Below are 24916 nucleotides of genomic sequence, written 5' to 3' on the forward strand. Positions count from 1 at the left end.
GCTAGAAGAATAATGCATGCCTCATTAAATGATGTTGGCAGTTTACTTTGTTTAAACGAGTCAGATTAGTTAGTTGAGGTGAGAGCAGTGATGAAAATGATTTAATGAGTTCTACAGGGAAGCCGTCAGGTCCTGGAGATTTACCTGTCTGCTGTAATGAGATGGCTGAGGATATTTCCTCTAATGATATTGACTCATTCAGTCTCATTTTGAGATCAGGAGAGAGCGTGGGGATAGTTAAGCTGTTTAAAAAATTCTTGACTGAAATGTTGTCATTTGGGGATTCAGAAGTGTAAAGTCAGGAGTAAAAATTCCTGAATGTGTCATTGATTTCAGAGTGATTCGAGGTGATGCTTCCATTTTCCATTCGAATATTTGTGATGTGTCATTTGGCTTTGAGGCCCCTTAATTGGTTGGCTAAAAATTTACCAGATTTGTCACCTGGATATAGAACCGGCTCTTGCTTTTCAAAAGTTGGAGTTCAATAAGGCGAGTGGAAATAGGGTCAAATTTAGTTTGGAGTTCCACTCGTTTTTTATACAGCTCCAGATTTTTAATTTGAGCATATTGTTGGTCTATTTCTTTAATTTGATTGGCCAGAACTAGTTGTTCTTTATGGGTCTTTCTTTTCATATTCACAGTGTAGGAAACAATTCAACCTCTAAGGTATGCTTTCAAAGCGTCCCAAACAACCACGCTTGAGGTTTCAGGTGATGAATTGGTATTAAGGAAGAAGATTATCTGGTCCTCCATAAATTTTACAAAATCATTATTTGACAGTAAGGTTGAATTAAAACACCAATGCTTATTTATTTGAGGAAGGCCAAGACAACCAGAGCGTGATCTGATATCATTATGCTCTGATAAACATAGGAACAGACCGATGGAATCAGCCGATTATCAATTAGAAAGTAGTAAATTCTGGAAAAGGATTGATGGACTTGTGAGAAGAAAGAATATTCTCTCTTATTTGGATGGAGAAAGTGCCATATATCAGAGGTGCCATAGTTGGAGTGGAAGGACTGAATTAATGAGGCAGATTTGCTTAGTACTCTGGGAATAGGGGACGATTGATCCAGCACCGGATCTAACTAACAGTTGTAGTCTCCACCTAGTATGAGAGAGTATGAACTCAGATCAGGCAGCGCAGAAAAAAAGCGTTCAAAGAAGTCCATATCATCTGAGTTAGGAGTACATATGCTAGCCAACAATATCAATGTATTATATAATTTCCCCGAGACAATGACAAAATGGCTGTTTATACAGTTGGCCCTCCTTATTCACGGATTCTGCATTTGTGGATTTAACCAACCGCGGATCGGGAAAACCCGGAAGTTCTCTCTCCAGCACTCGTTGTTTGAGCATGTACAGACTATTTCTTCTTGTCATTATTCCCTAAACAATACAGTATAACAACTATTTGCATAGCTTTTACATTGTATTAGGTATTATAACTAATCCAGAAATGACTTAAAAGTGCAGGCAGTCCCCGGGTTATGAATGAGTTCCATTCCTGAGTCCGTCTTTAAGTCGGAACAGGTACATCCGGTCTTAGTTAGCGTCAGTTAGTCAAACATTTTTCTTAGTATATAGTACATATTTTGCCTTTCTATGCATATAAAACACTTAAGAAACATACATATTTCAATAATTAAACCATTGCGTTGCTTAGTAATAATTGTAGCTTTCATTGGGGCAGGGCCTTTCACATGCTCCATTAAAATTGTTCCGATCATTGACCGACTGTAGCCTAACACTTTTCCAATGACCGATGGCGTTTCACCTCTTTCCGATTGCTTTATTACTTCCACCTTATTTTCAATCGTGATTATTTTCATGAACAGAAACTCCATGGATTCAGAGCTTCACCACCAAGTCCTAATGTACTCCGCACTGAGCATGTTAAATAAAGTCCGGGGTTCCACTGGGTCCTAAAGACCAGCGCACTGAGCCAGGTTAAATAAGGGACTTGAGCATCTGCGTTTTTTGATATCTGCGGGGGTTCTCGGAACCAATCCCCCACGGATAAGTAGGGCCGACTGTATCTGATATTTTGTTGTGGAGCTCAAAGAGAAAGTTTTGGTTTATGAGAATTGAGGACCCCCCCCCCCCCCCCCACCGGCTTCAGCCTGAAAAGTGGAGTGGAAGTACTACCCCGTGCATCCTGACATAAGACGGGAATTATCAGAACTGCGAATGTGTGTATCTTGTAGAAATGCAATTGTTGTATTAAACTGTTTGAGATGTGAGAACACCTTCCTTCTTTTAACAGGGTGATTCAGCCCCTTGACATTCCAGCTCAGAAAATTTAACAGACTAACCATTCTCCTTTAAAAGAGATACAGGTTGATAGGCGTAAGTGGTGTCAAGATTTTGGCATTGGAGTACCCTCCCCCCACCCCCCCAACCCACAACAAGACGCCTGTCAGAGAAAGAACAATAGACAACTTCCTGTCACGCGTAGCATATTCAACTCCATTATTGTTATTTAAAGGAAACAGTAAGTACTCAACACTCCTAAACTGACATTGTGCTTAGTGAGAGATAAAACAATTCCCCCAAGGTTTATTAAACGTTGCTCTGAAAAATGAACCATAAAACAGAAATATAAACTGATATCTGAAAAAAAATTTAAAATAAACATATTATCCAGTGCTCTTCCCATGAAAGGTTGTAAAGTTGAGTAAAGCTGAATTGGAGGTAAAAGGAAATACTCGAGAGAAAGAGCAGTCTGAGTGGATATTATTCCACCTATTGTGGTAGTCAGTACCTAACACGGCCAAGTCAGACCAGACCACGCTATCTTAGCACTGCTAATGTTACCTGGCAGAGGGTATGGGAGTAAAATATTTTATGAAGAATTCAGTGTAGTGGGAGGCTGTTGATGCATTTCTATGCTTCGTCTACCAAGCGTAGCCACTTCTTGTCACCGCTAGGAAGTGTGATCCGGAGCCATGCAGGGTGTAGTAGGGAAGGCCTGAATCCTCAGTTGTATAGCTCTATCATTACTTCTCTGTGCTCGGCTCGCAGGCTCAAAACTTCAGGAGAGTAGTCCTCCACAACCCGAATCTGCTGGACGTGATATTCTAGCTTCCCTCTATGCCAAGCCTCTTTAACCAGGAGATCTTTAATCTGGTAGCGGTGCAGGTGAAGAACGACCGGGCGCCGTCTCTGTCCAGGGGCTGGTTTAGCTGTTAGTGAACGGTGGGCTCTATCAATCTCCAGCAGGGATGGGAGCGTCTCCTTCCTGAAGATCTCACAAAGCAGACTGGAAAAAAATTCAGTAGGACGCCTGCCTTCAATACATTCGGGCAGGCCCAGGATGCGTAAGTTCTGCCGTCTGCCAAGAGATTTGAGCTCTCCAGGTCAGTAACTTTAACCTTTAGCTTGGTACTGTTCTCAAGTAAGCTGGAGCAGGCATTTTCCAGCTCACGGACGCACTGGCTTAGGTCGTCTGTAGTGAGCTCGAGATGGTAGGCGTTGGCTGTGGTCCTCCACGTTGCATTGAAATTGGTCGAGTTTTGTTTCCAGCAGGCTGAAAGAAGATTTAAATTCGGCCACTAATGCCTCATGGTGTTGGTCTAGTAACGTGGAGATAACCTCTACTGTCAAGCCAGCCCCCGAATCATCTTTTCTGTGAAATTTAGCACTCTTTGAGGTCATTGTGAAGCAAACGTAGTCACAGGCAGGGGCAAGAGCAAAATGTCCAACAGTTTGTTGTGAGAAAAGGGGGAAAAAGGAGTGTGGAGATAAAAATTTAGAACGGAGTGCCCATTCCCTTTGACTGCTCCATGTAGCTGCCAACCAGAATTCATGAGTCAGGGTATTTATAAAACTTTGAAATTTTCATCACCTAGCCTTTCCTAATGACGACTGTGAACAAGCCATAGTCCTAACAAGCTAATTAAGATCTGAGACCTTGGTAAAAGTTATCTGAGAGCTCAAATTTCTTGGGGTGCCCAAACTTTTGCATGGTGCTCCTTTCCTTTTTTTTACTCTAAAATAGTGCAAAACCAAAATAATACACTAATCTTGCTTAAAATGTTGAAAAGAATGTTTCATCTTTAACTTTATGACATTTGGAGATCAATTCATCTTCTACTCACTTAACTATTCACAGTAACAGAAATTAACAGGTCCATAGGCTTCACTGGACTGAGAAAGGGGTCCAAAGGCCTCACCAGACTGACAAACAGGTCCATAGGCCTCATTAGACATAAAATGGTCCATAGGCCTCATTAAGCTGACAAATGGTCCATAGGCCTCACCAGACTGACAAATGGTCCATAGGCCTCACCAGACTGACAAATGGTCCATAGGCCTCATCAGTCTGATAAAGGGGTCCATAGGCCTCATTAGACTGACAAATGGCCCATAGGCCTTATTAGACTGACAAATGGTCCATAGGCCTCATTAGACTGACAAATGGTCCATAGGCTTCACCGGACTGACAAGGCAGTCCATAGCATAAAAAGGTTAAGAACTGTTGGTCAAACACAAGGATATCTGCAGATGCTGGAAATTCAAACAACACACACAAAATTCTGGTGGAACACAGCAGACCAGGCAGCATCTATAGGGAGAAGCACTGTCGACGTTTCGGGCCAAGACCCTTCATCAGGACTAACCATTAGTCTAAAGGATGGAAACGGGTCAATGGATTATCGTATAAGAACCATCATCATGCATTCTGCTTGAAATGTGTTGAGCCCCAGATTAGGTGGCTCATAGAAGGGTAATTAGAACATAGAAGAGTACAGGACACGTACAAGTTTTTAGCCCAATATGACTGCACTGACTATGATGTCAATCTATCTCATCCAATTGGAATGCATATGGTCTGTATCCTTCCATTTTCTGCCTATTCATCTGTCTGCCTGAACACCTCTGAAACTTTGTTATTACGTCTGCTTTTACTACATCCCCATTCCATGTAGTTACCACTTTCCCTATGAAAAACTTAGATTCCACATCTCCTTTGAATATCCACGCCCCCCCCCCACCTTAGACATACAGTATGTCCTGGGAAAATGACTCTGACTATCCACCCTACTTATCACTCTCATAATTTTACTCATGTCTGTCAGGTCATCCCTCACCTCTGACACTCCACAGCAAACTATCTAAGTTTGTCCAATCTTGCCTTGCAGCTGATACCCTTCAGTACAGGCAATATCCTATCGAATCTCTCCTGTGCCTTCTTCAAAGCCTTCACATCCTTGTAATAATGTGGTGACCCGAACTGCACACAATATTCCAAATTTGGCTTAATCAAAATTTTATATAGCTGCCAACTTTTATACTCACCACCCAGACCAATGAATGAAAATACTTTACTGCACTATTCGCTTGTGTGCCACTACTCTTTACTACAATTTTAAAAGTGATGCTTTAAAACTATTACAAGTTCCTCAGATCTCTGCACAGCCCAGACAGTGATTTAATGAGTATCCTTACTGTATAATTGGAGGCACAGCCACAGGTGGCATCGGGCCTTTGGAATCGCAAATTCTTTAGCCAGCAACACCAGACCTCCACATGTGGAGCAGATAAGCTGATGGATGGCAATGATTCTGGACAGGGAAAAAAGTCATCAGGATTCCAATTTTATCCATGAGATGAACTAGCCAGGCTTATGAGCAAGATATTGGGCAGCACTGTGTCGTGGTGGTTAGCGTAACACTTTACAGTGCAAGTGACCCGTGTTCAATTCCCACCACTCCCTGAAAGGAGTTTGTATGTTCTCCCCGTGACCGTGTGGGTTTCCTCCAGGTGTTCTGCTTTCCTCCCACACTCCAAAACCATACTGGTTGGTGGGTTAACAGGTCATTGTGAATTGTCCTGTGGTTAGGTTGGGGTTAAAATGGGGTTGCTGGGCAGTGCAGTTCAGAGGGCCAGATGGGTCTATTCCACACTATCTCAATGAATAAATAAATAAATACAATATTCACTTACACCTTATCCTCATTATATGCGGGGGATACATTCCTCGTAGTCGACACATAATGTGAATAATTATCTAAATGGAGAAAATAGGGATGCGTTCCAGAGGGCTTCCTAAATATGTTTTATCTGTAATTTATTCACATTTTCATACCAATATGACACAAAAGCAGTACCACAAGGCAACATTGTATTATATTTCATCAATTTAATGTAATATTCAATGTAATAAATCATAGCAAGTTAACATACTAGGGTGTATGGTACTCACCAACAGTGCCAGTGTTTGCTCTGGGAGATGAGTGGTTGTTATGGTGTCAGGCAGCTTTACATGGATAAGGTGGATGGTTGTGGTCATCAGGATCATATCAAGCACAGCAAGGGGTGAAGGAAGACTCGCAGAACTCTTAGAACTGCCGGCAGCAGGAGATGACACCGGTTTGAAGAAAGTAGTGAGGGTTGTTTGCTTGACAGCATTTTGTTTTTCAGCATAAATTTGCTTGTGGGGAATAAGGGTTGATGGCAGGGAATGATGGAAATACTGCTTCCGTTCTAAACTTGGGTCCACGTCCATTGCCATTTGTGCCAAGTGTTTTGACTTCTATCGTTCCCTCACCGTTGGGAAACTCCTGGGATTTTGAAAATCGTCTGTTGCTTGCAGCATCCGACAGATAGTTTGCCATATAAATAAAATACGCCTTGAATGTGGATCACACCTTGGTCACACCTTGGTTAAATCAGTGATGTTGTGTTATGTGGCAGGAACCACACTGTTATGTTAGGATGAGTGCTGTCCAAATGTTTAGGATGGGCTGGCGCATTGTCCAGCAACAAAAGAACTTTAAAGGCAAGATTCTGTTCCCAGCAGCAGCATCCCAGAGCTGTGTTACCTTCACCGGATGCTGCATTGTTTATAATTTCTAACTTTTTTTCGGTTCTCTGCTGCTCGGCTGATGGCCCAAGGCATGACATCGGACGCTAAGGAGGCACAGTTAAATATTTCAAGCACAAAATCACTGCACCGTAAGTAAAACCAACAAAAGTTTAAGAGCGCAAGATCGCACATCCACACCTTGCCAAAATCAATGCGAGACTGGCAGGAGTGAGACTGCGAGGTACGCACACGTGACTTGCATTGGTGGGAAAGCAATGATTCTCGTCCCAACAGTGAGACTGTGAGGCGTGTGCACGTGACTTGTATTGGTGGGAAAGCAGTGCTCCTTGCATAACTGTGAGCTTTGGATGCATATAAGGAGACCTTGGTAGAAAAAGTTTGCTCGCATAACTGTGAAGACGCATATAATGAGGAATGGGTGTATTTGGTTATTGTACATTGCAGAAGTTCAGACTGCAGTTAGAAAATTATTGCTCAATGTTCATTCATCCTGAGGAATTGGTGACTTTGTTTAGTAGTTTTCCTAGAAGGTAATATTTTGAGAGCAGGGTGACAGCTTAGATACAAGAGGTCTTATTTTATTTTCACTTGCTAAAGCCAGCATGTAATTAGTTCTTTTATAATCTAAATCCTAGCAGAAAGAATAACATGGATTACGCTGAGCAGTCCATATTGTAATTTATTTTCTAAACAAGTGGAACTGATTTTCTTCTCAGTAGTGTACACATTACAAACTGAACCAGGCCACTTAATGTGGTGCTGTTTGGGGTTGGTCAGAGAGGGGCACACAAAGATGGGGAATGGATTTTCCAGGTTGATTGGGTAGGTGGGGCAGGATTGACAGGAGAGATACCATTAAAGTGCACATAGAGAATAGTAGGGATCCCTGAGAAATCCACTTGAGAAAAACCGTCTTGGACATTAATGGACATTTCAGACAACCACTGACCAACAAATGGGCTTCCTTTGACAAACACATTGCTTTAACAATATCAATTCCGCTAGTTATGGTTTATAACTGCTGAGTTCCTCCAGCATTTTGTGGATGTTGCTTTAGATTTTCAACACCTACAGAATTTCTTGAGTTTATCGTTTATAACTCTGTGTGCCAACAATTTTTGTTTGGTGTTTAACACATAGCTCATCCATCTGTTGTTTACATGAAGGTACTGATGGTGCCCTGCTATTGCACTAAGTACTCAACTGCAATTAGCAATGATTTTTGTCAAAATGTCATCACTTAGCACAATTACTCTTTTTTTCTCTCTCTGCCCAATCTGAATTCTTCTACATAAATGTCCTTGTCATAAAACTATTCATTACATGATAAAAATTTACATAAGAACCATTTAAATGTAGATTATGTAAAAAACTGATGATTCACCTTTGTAGCATCGCAACCAAAATGCTGGAGGAACTCAACAGTCTGCAAGCATCTATGGAGGCAAATGAACAAATAAGTTTCCTGCTGGGACCCTTCATCAGGATTGCAAAAGAAGGGGCAGTAGTCAATGGCTTCTGACTGTGATTTCTCTCCATAGATGCTGCCTCGCCCCCAGGGTTCCTCCAGCACTTTGTGTTTCTCAAGCTTTTGATCATCTGCAGAATCTCTTGATTCACATTTGTACCGTGATGAACCTTGCTCTGAAGTCAGCTTCCAATCAATGGGTTGAAATGCTTCAAGAGACCAGAAGTCAAATGAGTCCAAAATTTGCAACAGAAATGTATCCAGTAATTTTAGCTTCCAGGTTTCACATCTCCAGACATTCTAGCAATAGGGTCCTCCCCTTTACACTTCTGATCCTTCTTCTCCTCTCTGACCTTCTGAACCAAAGATGAGCCATGAGCTGATTGATCAGTCACACTGGGCACAATGTACCATTCCACTGCTACCTTGGGCCCTTCATTTGCGAGTACTGCAATCTGCTGCAGACCTGTCTAAACACCTGAAGCATCTCTTTAGATTGTTTGCTTGATGCCACAGCATGAGACTTTGAGGTTCTTCTCATTACTTTCTTTAAAGGCAGAAAAAATGCGGTATTCAAAGAACTGTCTGAGATATACATCAGAGGAGACTGATAAATAATGAGACCCTGATCTATGACAGCAGAATGACAGTCAGACTGTTATAATAGTCCATGAGGTCCTGACAACTGACTGTGTGGGAGCCATGTATCTGTTCCTGTTTCTATCTACATGGTGCTCTGTGTTGCATGTTTATTGTGTTTATTATGGCCATTAGTCACGTGGATGGAGGCATGGTAGAAGTGAAGAGGTTTAATTAAGTGTTCATTCATTTTAGAGTTTGTGTAGTTTGTTTAGAACCAGGGAGTAGTTTGGGGTGGTATCTTTTTGTTAATCATTTAATTTCATTTAACTTTGCTTAATTTTGTTAGCTTTAGTTTCATTAGTTTTATCATACCTAGACTGTTCATTTTTCTACTTTCTTAATAAAGGATCAAGTACATTTCTTCAACTTTGAACATTATTTTTCTTGGATTTGTGTAAGATGCATCAACCAAGATTAACCCACCCTCCGCCGACTCTAGTCTCTAGTTTGTTCGAGTAGCTTTGCTGCCAACAGAAATATTTTGATCGTTATACCCAATGAACATCAGCATCCAAACATGTCGGAAAAGTTTGAAGCAACTCAGCCAGGAGCAGCTTGTGGCAAATAAACTTTTGTTGATTCATGATGTGTGTTTGGGGTTGGAACACAGTTTGGGATGGGCATTGCTGACTGTGGTGCTCTATAGTGTGGCGTTTGCTTAAGAATTTGTTGAGATGCTCTAGTCTGGTTAGTGCACTTGGAAAACAACATGAGTCAGGCCGAAAGCAGCGACCTTGAAGCCAGGGTTAAAAGAGAAACCAAACTTTCAGAGAAAGCTTTGGCGAGTAGAATTGACTGTGTTTGAAAGGAATAAAATAAAATTGTTACGAGGATTAAAGAATTAATACCATTAATTAGGAGTTTTATGCAAGAAAGGAAAAGGTCTCACATTTGGAAGATTTGAAAAATCTTTCTGAAGCTGTTGCTAAGCAACATAACATGTTGTTGTCTTTAATGCACAACTCATAGCAAGGTAAACAAACTGAAAGCTTTGCAAATATTGCGACTCTTTAATACAATCATAGCAAAGACTGAACAATGGCTGAAACGAACACATGATGTTGAAGGTCAAATTGCTGAAGCAAATGAAAACACTTATCAAATTACAGGGCATGGTTTGACTCTATATAAAGCTGATGATTTACAGGGTAACATAAAACCTGACAACAGTGTGTCTAATGTGGATACAGTAGGTTCTATTGTTAGCAAAGTGTTCCGTATGTTGGATACCTTCCTGGCAAGCTGAGGTGACAGCTATTGAAGAATAAGCATATGTTGGAAGAAAAGAGGAGCAGTTATGAAGAAAGAAGGAGCAGGAGGAAATTGCAGTCAGTATGGCCAAAGCAAAAGTGCTGAAGTCTACAAGTGTCATGGGTGCTAAAGGTGCTCCAGCAGGGCAGTTCTACGGTGTGAATTCCTATGCTGACATGGCACAGAGAAAATCCAGCATACTGGATGTCAATGTGGATACATTTGCTCCTCAAATGTCTATGAGCCACAAGTTTGGACCCCAAGGAGTAGTTCAGGGTGTTCACTCTCAGTCTGCACAAAGGAGGCACTCTGAGCCTATGCCAATTCCAATAGCACAGGTGCTTCTGAGAATATTAATTTGGAGTATGGTGACACTTGTGTTTCAGATGATATGTCTAAATAGTGCATTGGAAACTGTAAGGACACAAAAGGAGACAGCAACACAGACCAAGCACATCTATAGGCCAAAGCTTTACTATGGGAGCATTTTGGTGACAAGCAAAAAATTGCAGTGGCCTACATGGAAAAGGCTTTTTCTTGGCTGCATTTTAAATCTCTTCAAGACTGCAGTCTTTTTCTTAGAGGCTGTTGTAATGCCATGGAAGAAGTGCAGTACTTGTGTGAGCTGGGCATGCCTGCTAATAAGTTGATTGTCATAAAGAAATTGCCCTATATGCTTAGGAATAAAATGAGAATGGTGGTCTGTAAGCTGCAAGAAAGGCACAAATGTAAGATTACTTTCACTGACGTTGATTTTACAGAAAGGCAAGTGAAGGTTGCTACAAACCCAGTGTTTGAGAATATACATGATGCTACTTCACTGGCAATAGGCAAAGGTGTAAATAAAACAATATCACAATTTTGTTCTAAGGCTAAAGGAAGCAGCTTTGCCACTAATGTGACCATTGTGAGAAGTAAAGTGAAAACTGAACCTGGAACTAATGGAAGGGAATGGTCTCGTCAGTCAAAAGGGTTTGTCTGTAGTACCAGAAGAACAAAGAGCAAAAGACATGAAGGATTTGGATTTGGTTCGAGATATTCTTTCAGTGGAGAAAATACGAGGTGTGCCATGGTGTATTCAGTCTCATACTTTCAAGCTTAAGATCATAATCCAAAATAGATCAGTTACCAGAACAGCGATTCACAGTTGGTTCCATCTATGACCCTTTAGGAATCTTGAGTCCAGTGGTGTTATCTGATAAGAAGATCCTACCAGACCAATGCAAGAAAAGGCTTGGATGGGATGATGCTATGCCCTCATCAGTTTGTTTGTGAGTGGGCAAGTTGACTGGAAGAACTTTACCAAATGGAAGACTTCAGGATAGCTACTGTAGAGTTTGAAACCCTTGGATGTTGGTGCACACATACACCATTTTGCAGAAGTGAGTGAAGACATCTATAGAGTAGTAAACTACCCAACATTGCATGACATGTGATATCAATCTATCAGCACTGGACTGATAGTACTTCTGTGCTGAACAATACTAAGAATTAAACTTCCAGTCTTCCAATCTTTGTCACTAACAAAGTTTCTGAAATTCTTAAGATCTCACAAATATCTCTATGGAGGTATGTGAATACTTCAAGCAACCGATGAGGTGGGGAATGTAGAGGGATGAAGATGAAGGCTTTTCTGAAGAATAGGACTTGGGTGTCAGAACCTCAGTATCCTGCCATAATGGATGTCATGCAGGTTGAAGAGGAGTTGGACACAATAACATTAGTATCCATCACTTCTCATCTTGGACCCATTTGAGGAAGACAGTACCTAGGTTCTTAGATTTAAGAATCCACTCTCATTTCTTAGTCAGAAGAGAAAGCTATTGAGTATTGTTTACTTTCAGTTTGACTTGGATGAAGCACAACAACATATTCTTTAGAGAGACAGATGGTGAAAACCAAGGCTAGGTTCACCAAGATTGTCTCTCAGTGGAGGAATGTCAAAAATGGTCAAGCATAAGGTGCAATTTCTTCCCAGGAGATATCATGCTTATAATTGATAACACTTTACCTTGCAACTGATGGGTCATGGGAAGAATCATGTAAGTTTTTCCAGAAAGAAAAGGATTTGTCTGATGTGCACGTCAAGACCTAGAGTAGCAGTTTGGATCAGCCTAATACCATGATCTATGTTTTACAGGAGGCAGAGGTTTGAAGAGCTACAGCTCTAAGCTTCATGGTTCTACATTGACAGAGAGTTGTGGTAAAGGTCATTTTTACTGGGCTAAGTGCTGGTAACCTCTGGTCTAGATCAGTGTTGCATAACTTGTGTGGAAGAAGAAGAAAGCAGACATTTATGTGAAAGTATAGATTTTATGTTTCCTGTTTTTTAGTAGAATGTAGTTGTAATTATTATAGTATAATGATTAGGGGGCTGGAATGTAGGAGCCATGTATCTGTTTTCTATCTGCGTTGTATTCTGTGTTCTGTATTTGTTATGGTAGTTAGTTATTTGGGTGGGGGTGTGGTAGAAGTGAAGAGTTTGAATAATGTGTTCATGCTGTTTGAATCCTGTATTATGAGTCTGTCTGGTTAGTTTAGAATGAGGGAGTGGGCTGGGTTGATACCTTTTAGTTGATCACTTAACTTTGTTTAACCGTTTGTGTTTAACTTCACTATATTTTGTTAGTTTTAGTTTCATTAATTTCATTGCTTCTAGATTGTTTGTTTTGTTAGTTTCTTAGCAAGGATCAAATACATTTCTTCAACTTTGAACATTATTATTGAATTCTATGGAAGACACGGCAACCAGGATTAATCCCCCACTGTTACTAGTTGTTTGTTGGTTTGTTCAAGTAACCACTACACACTTCTTTTAATGTTGGACAGTTAGGAACTTCACAGACAATGTTACTTGCTGCAATACAGTACCTTACAGGCTGGAGTGGAACCATTTTACAGAACAAGTGGGAAACTGTTTAACCAATGCAACTGACACAAGACAAAGGTCACAATACTCTTATTCACCAAAACCAAACAATAATGTTCACATTCAGAGACTGAGCACCAATCATTGTCAACCTACTTGCTGAAGCATGTAAGAGAATGGGCCTAACATTTAATCTCTACAAACCAAGCATCATCTACCAGCATGTCCCTGTACGATACTGCCTCTGTTAAAAATCCGTCATGGAAACCTGGAAATTAAGAGCTAATTCCCATACCAGTGGAACACATCTTGGGGAAGGCAAGCACAGATGATGCAATTTATGTTTATCTTCCATGCACCAGTGAAAACCCTAGCGAAGAGTGTTAGAAGTCAAATCCAGGAGACAGCTCATGCTATAACAATTAATTGTGATGTTTGCTCTCCTGTATGCTTCTGAGATGAGAACTATTTACAGTAGGCACCTTAAAGCACTGACACATGACATAAATACCACCTCTGGAAATCTTCTAAATCTTTGAACAGGGCAATCAAATCAATGCCACTATCCTCATCCAAGTCAAGTTCTAATACAATTAACTCCAATGGACAAGCAATATTTGTTTGCATCCGCAACAAAGATATTTTGAACTCTGTAACAGCCAACAAAGAAAATAATTTAAGGACACTCTCTTGAAAAACTGAATCATTCCAAATGACTCCTGGGAATCCCAGGTCGACAACCACCTCCCAACAGTCAAGCAACTCCTGTCTCATCTGTGACAGTCTGCAGTTACACCTCAGCTTCACCTGGCCATCAACCAGAGAAATGAATGGAAACAAGAAATAAACTTTTACTTTGACAGGGTAACTTTTAAATATGCATCAGTAAGACCATTTATCATCAGCAATGACACCACGGTTGTTGGCAGAATCTTAGGGAGTGAGAAGGAGGTGTGCAGAAGTGAGACACAGTGGCTGGCTGAGTGGTGTTGTAACAATAACCCCAGGCACAACATCAGAAAGGCCAAGGAATTAATTGTGGATTTTGGGAAGGGGAAGTTGGGAGAACACACATCAGTCCTCATCAAGATGTTGGTTAGCAGTGGAAAGGGTGAGCAGATTCAAGACCCTGACTGTCATCAATTCAGAGGTCAACACATTGATACAATCATAAAGAAGGCACACCAGCAGTTTTACTTTGTTCGGAGTTTGAAGAGATTTGATATGTCACAAAAACTATTGCAAATTTCTCCAGATGCACAGTGGAGAATATTCTGATTAGTTGCATTACTGCCTGGTGTAGAGGCTCCAATGTGCAGGATTGAAGTAGGGTGAACCATTTTCAGAAGTCTGTAGTGTACGCCATCTGGTCCAGGCAATTTCCCTACATTCAGACATTTGAAATTCCCAACAACCTTCCCTCTAGTAATGGTAACTTCACACACTTCATGACCCCTGACAACTGGAACTTCCATAATATTGCTGTTGTCTTGCACAGTGAAGACTGATGCATAATATTTATTCAGTTCATCTGCTGTTTTGTTGTCCCCCATTACTCTCTCTCCAACATCATTTTCCAGTTGTCTGATATATACATGTATGGCTGTTTTGCTTTATGCTTTATGTATCTGAACAAACTTCTGATATCCTCTTTTAGTATTATCGGCTAGCTTACTTACTTAGTCCAACGTTACCTTCTTTTTTTGTAATTTATTTTTTATTGAAGTTCATCATCAAGCAAGCATTTCTACAAGATGTATTTCAGATATTGTACATATATATTATAATCATATATACCACAAATCTCCACATAATATTTATCTGAGGTATACACTTATAGAAAAGAAAGGAAAGAAAGAACAAGCAAAAGGAGAAAACTACGTACAAGTAGGGAGTGATCATTTTTTTTACAACATATTCATTGATTTGTGAGAATAAAATCAGGACTATGAGGCATTAAGTAGTTAGCCCATTTCTCCCAGTATAATTCAAATTGGTCTAGCTTATGATTAACAGATGCTATTATCTTCTCCATTTTGTAAATGTCCATTGTGATTTCCATCCATGCATTTAAGGTTGGGCTCTCCTGTAATAATCATTTCTTAGTAAGAAACTTTTTACCAGCCACCAACAGTATATTCATTAAATATTTATCTCTTTTCAACCATTCTTGAGGTATATACCCAAAATATATAGTCTTACTTTCTAAGGGTATTTCACATTTAAAGATGTCTTGTAGGACAATGTGTATCCCCCTCCAATAGACTTTGATAATGGGGCCCTTATGAATTTTTAGTTGCCTTCTGTTGGTTTTTAAAAGCTTCCCAATTCTCTATCTTCACACTAATTTTTGCTTTATTATATGTCCTCTCTTTGGCTTTTATGTTGGCTTTGGCTTCTTTTGTTAGCCACGGTTGTGTCAACTTTCTTTTAGAATACTTGTCTATCTATCTATTTATTTATTCTAGCTTACAGTAAATTCTATGTATTGTAACAGCAAATTTTAAGACATGTATCAGTGATAATAAACCATATTCTGACTGAAATGCTGCTAAAGTTTGCCTCCACTTCACTGATCTGTTTTCAGAACCCAGGAAACAAATACTCATTAAGTTAAATACGGAGTCTGATTAAAAAGTAGCCTTCTTTATGATGTAGGGAGACATCTGGAATCTGTAATGAATGACGTGATATTAGAAGGACTTGGAAAGATTAGTGCGATTAAGCAGAGTCAGCATGGATTTATAAAAGGAAAATCAAGTGTAATTAATCTAGAGAGTTCTTTGAGTCTGTAACTAATAGCAAAGAGAAGAGGAACCAGTGGATCTACATAATGTACTGGTTAGTACTCCATAATGGAGTACTCCACTCCATAATGTACTGGTTAGGCACAGGAGTACATTCAGCCAGAGACTTATTCCACCGAGATGCAACACTGAGCGTCATAGGAAGTCATTCCTGCCTGTGGCCATCAAACTTTACAACTCCTCCCTCGGAGTGTCAGACACCCTGAGCCAATAGGCTGGTCTTGGACTTATTTCCACTTGGAATAAATAACTTATTATTATTATTTAATTATTTATGGTTTTATATTGCTATATTTCTACACTATTCTTGGTTGGTGCAACTGTAATGAAACCCAGTTTCCCTCGGGATCAATAAAGTATGTCTGTCTGTCTACTGCATGTGGGTTTTTAAAAGGCTCTGATGACGTGCCACACTGCAGGAGGGCGTTGGGGAGAGAATATATCAATGTCGAATACAAATTGGTAATGCCATCAAAGAAAGGGTGGGAATAAATGAACATTGTCAGGTTGGCTGGGCTACCACGGAGATCAATTGCTGGGCCGCTGTTGCTCTCAGTCCTCATCACCATCTATAGATATATTTCCTCATTTGTCTTGAGCCGGAACTAGGTGGGATTGTGAGTATGCTAGAGGATGTAGAGAAGTTTCAGTGATATATCCAGAACATCAGCTGAATGAGTGATCTAGAAGATGCCAGGGGGAATATAACATGGAGAAATGTAAAGTTGTCCAGCTTGGAGCAGAAAACAATATTTACTTCTTAATGGTGAAAGATTAGATAATCCAAAGTCTTTGTACACAAATCACTGAAGATCAAGGTGAATGAAAATAAAAATGTATGTTGGTCTTTACAATGAGAATTTAAGAGTCAAGGAGACCTACTGCAGTCACATGGGACTTTGATTAGATCAGCCCATGGAGTATGAGTACAGTTTTGGTCTCCTTCACTAATAGAGAATGTGCTTTCTCTAGAGGGATTAAAGAAAAGATTCACTTGACTAGTTTTGATGATGGTGGACTGAGCAGACAAAACAAGCTTCTATTGAATTTGAAAGCATGAAAGGATATCTCACTGAAACGTTCAGCATGTTTACAGGCGGGGAGGCTATTTCCCCTGGTTAAGAAGACGAGCAGCGGGGGGGGGGGTGACAATCTCTGAATAAGAGGTAGCCTATTTGCCAGCAAGACGAGGAAAAATGTCACCACACAGTTGGTGGCAAATCTTTGGAATTCTCTCACTCAGGAGCCTCTAGAGGCTCAGTCTGGATATTGAGAATTATGGAGATAGTGCAGAAAATGGCTCTGAGCTGGAGATTGTCTCTAGTCATGATAAATGACAGTGCAGGCTCAAAGGCTGGATGTCTCAATTCTTCTCTTATCTCCTGTGCTCCTACTTTTTTACAATGTTACTTGTACCTGGAGCTGCAAGAGACTGTAGTTGCTGGAATCTGGAGCAAAACATAAACTGCTAGAGGAACTCAGCAAGTCAGGAAGCATCTGCGGAGTGGAAATAAGCAGTTGATGTTTCCAAGCAAGACCCTTTATCTCGTCCAGACGAAGGTTCTTGAACAAAATATTGACTCTATGTTTCCCTTCACAGATACTACCTGACCTGCTGAGTTCTTCCAGTAGTTGATTTATTTTTTTTGCTGTTATTTGTGCCTGTAAGATTCTTTCCAATGTCCAAATCCTTTTCCATTAAACACAGAAAGTGGAGCTGGGTGGTGTCCTATCACTGAAACAGTACACTCCTGGGGATTAATATTGTCATAGTTATCAGCTGTGGAGAATGCAGAAAGTCCTTGGTCTCCTTTGGCTGTGGCTACCCCTCAACCTAATCTACTCAAAATTGATTATCATTTTAAGGAGATGATAAGAAGTGAACACTTGGCAGGAATGTATAAAACATATAAAGTAATACAACCAGATAGTTTTATTTTTACAATGTAATATTAAAATGTGGCTGAGAAGGCTGGATGCACAGTAGCGACTGTTTAAAACGTGTGTCTCAGGTCAGAAACTGTTTAGCTGCTTACTATCCATGAATGAAAAGAAGGCAGGATCTTGCACAGCGGCCATTTTGAGAACTACAGCCTTCAGCTGGAAGTACTGCTGTTGAAGTAAAAGTTGGTGAATACTGAGCTTCAGTGAGGAGGCTAGCTGCAAGGTAGGTTTTCCTTTCTATTCCAATAGTTGTTAAAGGGGGCAGCACTGTTAGCCAGTAGATTTATATGCTCCTCTGAGATGTGGGAGATCAGGGAAGTTTCGAGTAACCCTGACAACCATGTCTGCAGTAAGTGTGTCCAATTGCAGTTCCTTTCAGTCTACATGGATGAAATGGAGCTGCATTTGGACTCACTGAGAGACAGGGTTTTATAGATAGGAGTTTTGGGAAATCATCACATCACAGGTTCAGTCAGAATAAAGGGTGAGCAGCAGGAGGGAGAGGTAGGTAGTGCAAGTGACAACTGTGGCTACTCCCCTCCTCCCGAAACAAGTAATGATTTGGATATTATTGGTGAGGATAGCTCTCAGGGGAAAATAATAAGTGTACAGCTGGATGGTCCGAGGACCAGACAAGCAACATTGATAATGCACAGATAGTTGTTTCTGCGTCCATGAACAAGACACCAGGATGGTATCTTGCCTGGTTAGAGGCAGTGTCAAGGATATCATTGAGCAGACATTCAGAAGAAGGAGAGTGAGCAGCTAATGGAAATGGTCCATGTAGGTACTAACATTATAGGGAGCAAGAGAGCTGAGGTCCTGCAAAGAGAATTTAGGGAGTTAGGAAGTAAGTTAAAAAGCAGAGCCTCTAGGGTTTTAATCTCAGGATTATTCTATGTTCCATGCGGCAAACAGTGCAGTTACATTTGTGGCTAAGGAGTCAGTGCAGGAGGGAAGGCCTCAGATACATGGCTCATTGGATTATTCTCGACAGCAGGTAGGACCTGTGCTAGAAGGATTGGTTGCACCTAAATTGGAGGGGCACCATGCGGGGAGATTTTCTAGTGCTACTTGGAAGATTTAATAAGTGTGGTGTGGATGGAAATCAGAACAGTATGTCAGCAACTGGAATGTTTGAGGGGAATCTAGACACTAGGTCATGTAATGATGAAAGGAAGGACAGGTGAAGCCAGGTTAATGAATACCTAAGCATTTGGTGTTCATCAGCCCTGTGACCATGAGGGTTTCCTCCAGGTGCTCCAGTTTTTTCCTACATTCCAAAGAGTTATGAATTAGTAATTCGTGAGTTGTGGCAGGCTATGTTGGAGCTGAAAACATGGTGATACTTGTGGGCTGCCCATGGCACGTCCCCATATATTTCGATATTAACGTGACAAATAAAACTAATTGTTATCTTTGAAGTTTAGTTATTTCAATGCAAGGAGTATTACTGGTAAGGTAGATAAATTGTAGGATGGAATTGTAGGACAGAACTGCGATGTGAGGGATGGAATGTTAAATGGCCACTTTTCACTGTGACTCAGTGACCTGATATGATGATCCCTTAAAAGTTAAATACAACAACATATGCCAATCAGACTTAATCTTTTGTGTTGCTGGTGTTTCGGCATTCCAATTGGATTTGATCCATTTTTAATCAAGAATTCTTGTGGCTGGTGATTCAGGTTTGGCTATCCCATGGAAGGCTAAGCTGAGTTGGATGGACAAAGGGATTAGTGGCACCTTCCAAATTCGCTCAACATGTCAATGTGCAAACTGGACTTGACTGGTAGCTATTTAGATCAACATGGGTGCGGAAACCTAAGCCTAGAAATTGGACCCAATGTTCATACTTTTAAATGCAAGTCATGTACAGCATTAAAGTGATGTTATCAGAGGTGGATTGTGCTAATAATTGATGGGAGGAACTTAGGAGGGTGATGGTGCCTCACGGCAACTCCTTTGGAAGCAGCTCTATTCCTATCTTTGATATCCCTTTTTTGACCTAGAGTTACACGCTGTTTTCGGGACCTGCTCTGAAGGCCTCATGACTGGCTGCTTTCTGATACGCCAAGGACACGGCCTGGAGGACTAGTGTGCCTTCAGGATGCCGGATTTTTGTGGCTCTGGAAGTGGGTGGATCCAAGGCTAGTGCTGCTGCCTGATGTGTCGTGGGATATAAGGAAGATCGAAAGCGGTGAGCTGGCTGCCAGCTGCGTACCCAGGAACCTGAGTTCTTTGGGCCCTGAGCTCGGAAAAAGCAACGCAACAGACTTTTAACATCATAAATCTGTGAATTGTTTTGTTATGTCTCCCCTCTCGCTGTGAAACAGGGACACCTCTTTCTCCTTTATTAGGGAGAGAGCCTGTGGTATGTCAAATACCGGGTGAATGAGTAGTCTTTGGGGAACTGCTAGTCTGTCTTTATTGATGCTTTGCTGCATGCTTGAGTCCTCGATGTTGGATGCTGATGCATTTTTGCTGGCTGGGGAGGGGGGAATCCTTGCTTTGCTGCTGTTTATGTGTGGGAGGGGGAGCTGGGGGGGCTTTGGGGTTCTAACATTGAACTGTCATTCATTCTTTGGGGCAGTCCTCTGTTTTTGCGGATGTTTGTGAAGAAAAAGAAATTCAAGATGTACATTTCTCTGACATTAAATGCACCTATTGAAAGTTGTTGAAGCTTATTGAAACCAAATGACCCAGGCAATTCTGTGTGCTCTACACTTTAGCACATTGACAGTCATCCAACTAATGACATCATACGTCATGCCGGTGGAAAGTGAATTGTTCATACATGGCCTAAAATACTCACTATTCACTTGCAGAAAAAAAGAAAAGGACAAGCATATCACCAGGGTTTGAAAATGGAATGCTAATTGAAAACTTATAAACAGCATCTGCTAACATGATTTTTCAAGAGCCATTGTTTTGGCAAGACATATATGAATTTGCATTCTCTGTACATAGTCAAAGCACTGCAATTTGACTGCTGGTACCTCGATCAGGAGGAAGCCCACTATGAATATATTTGCAAACAGTTAAAGTACATCTATGGCTTTTTATCCCATTTCACATCAAGTGAGTTCATTGGTTGTGCCACATGGTTTATGAACCAAAAGCTGGTGAAACCTAATTTCTATAGATTAAGGCTCTTATCATCTTTGCACCCATCACTTTCAAGGTCTGGCTCAAGTCATGGCACAACCTTGACTGCTTCTCCTAGCACAGAAACAGCAGTTAGCAACCTCATAGTCTATGTAACTGCTTTTGGTTTTAATCCCTTTCTGGGAAAACAATTTCTTTTTCTGAAAATTACAATTGGCAGCAATACAGCTGGAAATAGTAAGAAAAACTTGCTTAAATGGAAGGAGTCTACCCCTCCTACACATCTTCTATGGCTACGTGATATTATGTCTTATTTAAATTTAGAAGAGATCTACTGCTTAGTCTTAAATTCGAAACAATCTTTTTATGATATTTGGGGACCTTTCCTAAACTATTTTTCCAATTTATAAAGTTTAACAGTGCACAGACTTGTATGTATATTTTTATCTTCTCTTCTTAAGTGAATATGTTTTTTTTTCTAATTATCCATTGTCATCCATCAGCTTTTTTCTTTGGTAATTGGTAGGGGGTTGACTTTTTTATATAAAAAATTTATTTTATGATGTATGACTTATCTTTAAATTTTTGATTACAGAGTGGTATACCTTTATGCTATAACATTTTGATCAATTTTATTACAATATATGAATGTACACAAGTTATGTTGAGATGTATCTATGTGTTGCACTTTGTAAATCTTGTATTTTTATCTTCTGAATAAAAATATTGTAAAAAGAAAAAGAAAACAAAAGAGATTGCTAAAGTGATATTCCAACTACTTTATATTCCAAATGCCTCTTCATAGCCCATTCCTCCAATCTGTCCAAGTCCTTCCTGAAACACCCTCTTCCACAACCCTACCTGTCCCTCCATCTATCTTCATATCATCCACAAACTTGACTTCACCCAAATCATTGACATACAAGCCCTGCAGAACCACACTAATCACTGCCAGCCAACCAGAAAAAGCCCCCTTTATTCAGATTCTTGGCCTCCTGTCAGTCAGGCATCATCTATACATGCAAGTTCCTTTCTTGGAATACCATGGATTCTTATCTTGTGAAGCAGTTTCATGAGCAGCTCTTTGTCAAAGGCCTTCTGAAAATCCAAGAAAACAACACCCACTAACTCACTTTTGTTTATCTTGCCTGTTATTCCCTCGAAGAATTCTAGCAGACTTGTCAGGCATGATTTCCCCTTCAGAAAACCACTTTGACTTTGGCCTATTTTACCATATTCCTCCAAGCTGCCTAAAACCTTATCCTTATAACAGATTCCAACATTTTCCAACCACTGAAGTCAGGCTAACTGGCTTATCATTTATTTTCTTCAGCTTCCTTTCCTCAAAGAGTTGAATAACATTTATAATGTTCCAGTCCTGCAGAACCACTCCAGAATCTAGTGATTCTTGAAAGATGATTGTGAGTGCCTGCACAATCTTTTCAGCTTCCTCTTTCAGAACCCTGGGGATTAGTCCATCTGGTCCATGTGACTTAACTATCTTCAGGCGTTTCAGTTTCCCAAGCACCTTCTCTATAGTAAGTATAATGACACTCACTTCTGCCCCCTGACACTAACATGTCTGAGATTCTGCTAGTGCCTTCCACAGTGAAGACTGACACAAAATACTTATTAAGTTTGTTAGCCATTTCATTGTCCTCCTTTACTACCTCTCCAACATAGCAGTCCAATATCCACTCACTCTCTTTTATTCTTTATCTGAAAAGATTATTTGTGATCTCTTGTATTACTGGTTAACTTACCTTCATGTTTCATTTTTTCTCTATATTTTTTAAAGTTCAAATTTAAAAGTTTACATACAGTAAATTTGTTATTGATGTACATATATGTCACCAAACACAACCCTGAAATTCATATTCTTGCAGGCATGCTTAATAAACCCAATAACCAAAAGAAGAACTAATGAAATACTGCACCCAACAGGCCAAACAGTCAGTATACACAGGACAACCAACTGTGCAAATACAAAACCAAAAAATATAAATGATAATAATAAATAAGCAATTAATATCAAGATCATGAGTTGAAGACTCCTTGAAAGTAAGTCTGTAAGTTCAGTGATGTGGCAAGTGAAGTTTTCCTCTCTGTTTCAAGAGGGACTAATAACTTCACTGAGGAGTAATAATTATTCCTAAACCTGGTGTTGTGAGTTCTGAGACTCCTGTGCCTTCTTCCTGATGGCAGCAGTGAGAAAAGAGTATAAACTGGCTGGTTGGGGTCCCAGATTATGGATGCTGCTTTCTGTCGGATTTTAAAAGCTTCCCAAACCTCTATATTCCCACTAATTTCTACACTATTATATACACTCTTTCTTGCTTTTCTACTGTCTTTGACTTTACCTCATAGCCACAGTTGACTGTTCCTCTTCATCTTTGGAATACTTCTTCATCTTTGGAATGCATCTTTCTGCACCTTCTGAAACTCCCCCATAAACACCAGCTATTGCTGCTCTATCATCATTCCTGCTAGCGTCCCCTTCCTATCAACTTTGGCCAGCTGCTCTCTCATGCCTTCGTAATTCCCTTCAATCCACTGTAATACTGATATATTTGATTTTATCTTCTGCTTTTCAAACTGCAATGTGAATTCTATCATATTAACTTAACTGTCTCCTGAGGGTTCCTTTACCTTAGCTTTCTCATCAAATCTGGGTCATTACGTAACACCCAATCCAGAATTGTCATTCCCCAAATGGGCTTAACTACAAGCTGCTCCAAAATACCATCTCGTAAGGATTCTACAAATTCTGTCTCTTGGGATCCAGCACCAACTGGATTTTCCCCATCTACCTGCATATTGAAATCCTCCATGATAATCACAACATTTCCCTTTTTGCATGCCTTTTCTATTTCCCATTGTAATTTGTCCCCAATTCCTGGTTACTATTCAGAGTCCTCCCATCAGAGTCTTTTTACCCTTGCAGTTTCTTAACTCTACCAACTAGAATTCTTTATTTTCTCATCCTTTATTTTCACCTCCTTCCAAGGGTTTATCACATTTTTTGCCACCCTACCCACTTGGCCTACCTGTCTGTCTCTTTGATACAATGTGTACCCTTGGATGTTAAGCTCCCAACAATGATCTTTTTTCAGTCACGATTCAGAGATACCTATAATATCATACCTGCCAATTTATCTGCACAATAAGATTATCTACCTTGTTCTGGATACTGCACGCACTTAAATATAACACCTTCAATAGTGAATTCATCACCCTCTTTGAAGTTGGCCTGCTGTTACACATTAATTCATCCCACTAGCTGCAATTTTGCCCTATCATCTGCCTGTCCGTCCTCACATTCTCACTACACACTGCATCTAGTTGTATACCTACTGCCCCATCCTCAGCTCCATCATTCTGATTTCCATCCCCATGCCAAATTATTTTAAACCCTGCCCAACAGCTCCAGCAAACCTCTCCACAAGGATATTGGGTTCCCTCTGGTTGAGGTGTAACAAGCCCATCCTTTTTTACAGGTCATACATTCCCCAGAAGAGATTCCAATGGTCCAGAAATCTGAATCACAGCTTCCCTGCACCACTTCCTCTGAAACACATTAATCTACCAAATCATCCTATTCTTTCTCTCTCTGGCATGTGGACAGGCAAGGATTACTACCTTGAAGGTCTTGCTTTTCAGCATTCTGCCTAACACCTTATATTCTTCAGGACCTCCTCTCTTTTCCTATCACCACTGCACTCTTCCCTACTGAGCCACAGAGTCAGACTCAGTGTGCCAAAGAGCTGCATGGTGCATCTTCCTCCACCAGCAGTATGCAAAGCAGTATACTTGTTGTTAAGGGGCACCCTGCACTGGCTGCCTATTCACTTTCCCTCTCCTGCAACTTAGGAGTGACTGTCTGCCTATAGCTCAGTGATTCCCAATGGGTGCAGTTACGTGTCCTAAGGGGGCATTATGGGAAATAGAAGTCGTCGGGGGGCATTCAACATTCTTGTGGGGGGGAGTAG

At 40.5% G+C, this 24916-nt stretch overlaps 1 protein-coding gene across 1 annotated transcript in view; it reads right to left on the minus strand.

Moving 5' to 3' along the window:
- Nucleotides 1–24916, minus strand: part of si:ch211-26b3.4 (connector enhancer of kinase suppressor of ras 2) — a 911874-nt gene that overhangs the window by 481147 nt on the left and 405811 nt on the right. The gene's annotated exons all lie outside the window — the stretch shown is intronic.

The sequence above is a fragment of the Hypanus sabinus genome, chromosome 8 (assembly GCF_030144855.1).
Source record: "Hypanus sabinus isolate sHypSab1 chromosome 8, sHypSab1.hap1, whole genome shotgun sequence".
Lineage (NCBI taxonomy): Eukaryota > Metazoa > Chordata > Chondrichthyes > Myliobatiformes > Dasyatidae > Hypanus > Hypanus sabinus.